Source organism: Rhagoletis pomonella, unplaced genomic scaffold (assembly GCF_013731165.1).
Source record: "Rhagoletis pomonella isolate Grant_MI unplaced genomic scaffold, Rhpom_1.0 Rhpom_scaffold_00001, whole genome shotgun sequence".
In the NCBI taxonomy this organism is placed as follows: Eukaryota; Metazoa; Arthropoda; class Insecta; order Diptera; family Tephritidae; genus Rhagoletis; species Rhagoletis pomonella.
Window position 1 is genome coordinate 64,312,203 of NW_023458555.1, and position 5,162 is coordinate 64,317,364.

The following is a 5,162-nucleotide window of genomic DNA, read 5'->3' on the forward strand; positions in this document are numbered from 1 at the left end:
TATGTATATCAGCATTTTAGTTGAAAGTACGTTTTGCTCGTCGCTCTCTTCATCGCTCCTCTACATTCCTGTCCTTAGTTTTATTCAGATACCACAAATGCGCGATCCAGAAAATTTTTCTATCATTCTTGCCACATATGTATGTTTTCTTCGAAAATACTCAAGTACTACCAGTAAAGTACTCTACTGTCAAATACCTTTTACTCGCAGTAGTTGCGGAAGGCAATGTAAATACTCTACGCGTCTTGCTATTGATCGGTAGTTTACGTACGCTTGCAGAAACTGGTTTATGCTTACTCACACTTGACCCGAACGATGAGAGTAAAGGAGGGAAAGTATTTGCGCGGCGATCGGATGTCTTGTTAGGCCCTTTAAATGGAATTGCGCAGGAGTTTAATAGATAAGTTAACAGCCCTAACACTTTAACAGTATGTATGTATGAAAACGTAAGGTACATACAATACATATATGTATATATATCAGTCTTTCTTAGTTTAAAAATTCATCTCTTACATAAATGAAAAAAATAAATCAAATTAAGTATATACAACATTTTCATGCCAAGTATGAATAAATTCTCCAAAGGGCTAAAAAAGGGCTAGGGGCAATTTTAAATTTACGTGGCCTAAAAAAGTTTGTGGTAGTTAAATATTCACCAAAGGGCTAAAACGGCAACACTGAGTGGTGCACACTTGAGCCAAATGGAGCCACTCGGCTTTCACGTACAAGTCGTGTGTACGAAGCTATCGTACCATGATTCAATAATACAAGGTTAGATAATTATTACATTAAAAAAGTTAAGGTAATAAAATTATATGCAACTAAAAATAATCACAATAATTTGCACTTATGAGTTAATGTGATAATCATGTATAAAAACTCTTTTCAACTGTTATTTTTCACAAAATAATTTTGCGGATCAGATTGCTCTGGGCGCTTGTGTGGTTACCAAGAAAATGCAGCCCTGTTGGTTTTTATTTCTGTATCGCATCGCGGTGAGTTTCTATTTCTTGGTAATTCGGTTTGTGAAATGGTAAACAAATTATTGAAACTTATTTGTTTGATGTGTATAACATTTCATTAATGCAATTTTCTGTCTTTTCAGACTATTAATTACAAGCACAGCATCATCATGGTGACTGCAAGAACTACTGCAATCCCTGCGGTTTTTCCTCTTGGTAAATGCGTTCAGGTCGTGATCAAGGGTGGTCTCCCAAATCGGCCGGGAATAAGGTTAGTCATTTTAAATTTTATAACTTTGTTCGTCGACATTATATGACATGTCATCATTGCAGGCTATTGTTGCAGAACAAAACGGCGCAACCACTGCTGTGGTAAATATGTTCCAGCAGAGCTGCCCACCTCCGTCGGTGTAATGATTTCGATAGCTGAACAAACGCCATCTTCTGGGCATTCCCACAGCTTGCCGACACTAGCTATTACATCACGTGTGAATGCAACTGCAACTGGCACATAGAGGTTGTAAAGTTTTTGGTATCGATGAACTTACTCGAAGAAGACGATGGCCGAAAGCATATTATGAAACATCTTCTGGCATGCCTTTGACAATCGTTAAGTCAGACGGAGGCTTCACATACGATCTTTCACACATGGCTGGAATTCGTTAGCGGACAGAGCACACATTTACAAAATATTTATCGTTCTGCAGAACGTGCATGCATATTCGATTCCGATTTTATGGGTCGATTACGGAGGACAACCGAACTTCAGTTGGTTGGCCAGTGGCTGAAATGGTATTACCGATGGCAACTAGCAACTGAAAGCTGGCTAAGTTGCTATGTTGGCAACTGTATTTTTGTGGCTGCCGGGAAATTTTGATGGAGATACTTTATTTCTTCTTTCAACTTTTTTTTTAAATTGTACCACCTTGAACTTTATGAAACTTAATTATTGCTATTCATAATTAAAAACATTTTAAATTTCAGTGGCGCTGTCCATCGGCAACCCAACTGAGGTTCCGTTCCCATACATAATCGATCCATAAGTCATAATCGCACGAACTAATCAAGGCTATCATAGAATTCAACGTAGTCGGATTTTTCGTGAAATCTACGAAAATGCTATTAAGTTCGAGTAGCTACGAACGCAGCGCTTGCTTTGGATACACACGTTCATAGCAGTTCAGATTCAGTGATCGCTTTTTCGTAGATTTTAAGAAAAATCGGACTACGATGGATTCCGCCACCAATATGTTTTCTCCTTTGACAAGATGTTGGAGAATCGCGTATACCTACTCTATGCTCTTAAAGTGCTTGACAAAGGCATATCTTCAACATTATAACTTAAAGTAAAAAAGTTTAAGGCATGCAATAAAAGAATACAACAGAACCAAAAAACGTTCTCAAAACTATTACACATAAAAAATTGCACGAATAAAATTCATAATTTAAAATAAAATATCGCAATTGTTTTTTATATGTACATACATATTTACAAAATGAATCTTAAAGCACCCACAGTAAGTCCTAAACATATAAATGACTAATAAGAAAAATAATAAATAACAGTAATATGAAAAAGTATGTCGAGAAATCTCTAAATAGTAGCGAAACTATCTCAATAATAACAAGTAATTTTAAGCAAAAAATACAATCGACTTCAATGCGCATTCAGGTCGATCTGGTTACGTAGATCCGACTGTCCTCCCTTGTTTTAAAATCGTTAAAAAAATGAATACTTATTCTACAGAAAAAAATCAAGATACATATTTAAGGATTTTAAGTAAAAAAAAATAAACGAAAACTTGTTCGTGATATCTCGACCAAGGTGTATTCATGATACAAAAATCTGAAGGTAAAACCGCTGAGAGGCAGCCTGAAGATTTTTAAAGTTTGCTAACATTACAAAAATGTTTTCAAATTTCCAATCTCACAAATACATTCTCATTTTCAGTCTCAAATAAACGAAAATTTCAATACCCTGCAGACCATTTTATCAGAGTATTCTGAATAGTAAAGAAATTTTAAAGAATTCGGAAAGATCCCATCCGAATTTTCTAAAATGAAATAAATTACGCACACTTCCATTCTTTTCCGAAATTTCGGAAGAAAATCGGTAAAGAAATGAAAATAATGCTGCTATGTGAAGAATTTCTTGCAGACTTTTTTCAGAATTTTCTTTATTTTTCGTACAGAAATTTCTTTACGAGTTCGTGTCAACCACTTCATATAATTTTCTTTGAAGATTCGGGAAAAAATCGCTACCGAAATCAGATACTCCTAAAGATTTCGTTAAGATTTCGGGAACTTTGGTTTGCAGGGTATTTTCATCTATTTGTTTTTTGTTTTACTTTTATTTGGCATTTGAGTTGCTCTCAAAATTTCAATTTTATAAAATAGACAAACTTCAAAAAATAAATGATGGCCGACGAATTGGGCAAGCGGTTTTACCTTTAAATATTTGTATCATGGGTGTATTTAACAAGGGGCCGTATGCATAAAACCTATGCAAATGCTTTTTCTTAAAATTTCAGACCTTTCCCAAAATTTTTTCAAATAAATTTAAGTGAAAGGTATGAAAATCTGAGAAAAAGTAATTGCTTAGTTTTTATACATACGGCCCAAGGTGTTATTGACAACTCAGTGCGGCTCTCTTTTAAGATACTATTATGTAGAAAAATATAAACAAACGATTCAAAATTCATACAAATTTTTTTCAATTTGACTTTATAGGATGGTTCTTCTGAGAGCATGGTCAAATTCAATCACGCTTTGTTAAATACATTTTGATCTCTACCAAATAATATACTTCCTCTGTACAAATTTTATGAAGTGTTCAAAAATTCGCTCCGAGCGCGTTCACTGTTGATCATTTGATTTAAATAGTTTGTCTAACAATTAATACTATAGTTTGATCGGAGTTGATATATTTTTTTAGTAATTAATTATATTATATTAAAACATAAGCTTATGAGAAATTATTTAGTCTTAACATGCATATTTTATATCGTGTTCCAAAATTCGCTCCGAGCGCGTTCACTATTGATCTTTTGATTCAAATATTATTTGTGAAGCATTCAGTAGTGAAGTTTGATCGCAGTTTATATATTATTCAGTAATTAATCATATTCACTATTGATCATTTGATTTAAATAATTGTTTCTCAAGCATTCAGTACTATAGTTTGATCGGAATTTATATATTCTTAAATAATTGATCACATTTTATTAAAATATAAACGTTTAATAGGGTAGAAATTATGAAATTATTTAGCTTTAGCATGTATAGTCGGCCAGAGACAATTGTAGAAAACTGCAACTACTCTTGAAAACTTACAATAAAAGCAATGTAGATGAAAGTAATAAATATTATTATTAAAATTAGATCCATGTATAAAACATTTTACATCATTTATTTGAAGTAAATCGGAATATATTTTTACATATAAGATAGTTTCCATTTAACTCATAAAGTACATATTTCACTAAAAATATTTTTAAGATCATTTCAAATTGCAAAAATAACGTTAATTAGTTGTATTGAAGTATAAAACATTTTATTACGTTCATGTTTACTTATAGAGCGCATAACAATATTTCTCTCGCCATTTATCCGATGTTAAAATTTTTCACCACATTATTTTGCTGCACAGCATCCTGAATGCGGCAAAACAGTTGCTCGCAACCCTCAAGTCCTTTATGGGGACCAAATTAACAGCCACAACAACAAAAACCTTTTCTACTGGTATACTGTGGTTCGCACTTCATGCAGTAAGCAGCTTATGCGCAAGTTATTTTTTTTGAGTACACACATACTGAGACAAAAATTTTGCGCTTGTATTGGAAGCTCTGCCAGCGCTGTGCACCACTGCTTTAAGCTGAAATTAGTCAAGAACGTAAACCTACCGATACGTAAACCCGAGTCAGCTGACACGATCTGTCTTACCAAAGCGCCATGTAAATGAAAACTCAACACCGCAGAATTTTTCTGTAGTTGTAGCCCGTAGCGCAGAAATCTGCGGAATTTAGATTCTTCCGTGTCAGCTGATTTCTCCTTCTTTAGATGGTTGCCGTATACAGACTGCGTTTAAGTATACGTTCTGCGTTCTCGACTAATTTCAGCTTTATTAAAATAGGTTTGTGTCAAAAAAGCTGTCTTTTTTCAAAAGGCTCGTTAGATAATAACTTTACTGTTAGGAGATGA

At 33.8% G+C, this 5,162-nt stretch overlaps 1 long non-coding RNA gene across 1 annotated transcript; it reads left to right on the forward strand.

Moving 5' to 3' along the window:
- The first annotated feature begins 817 nt into the window (after positions 1-817).
- On the forward strand, positions 818-1,675 carry LOC118747142. Its single transcript, XR_004993927.1, has 3 exons — positions 818-1,033; positions 1,106-1,233; positions 1,296-1,675. It is a non-coding gene; the product is annotated as an uncharacterized LOC118747142 (long non-coding RNA).
- Positions 1,676-5,162: the final 3,487 nt, after the last annotated feature.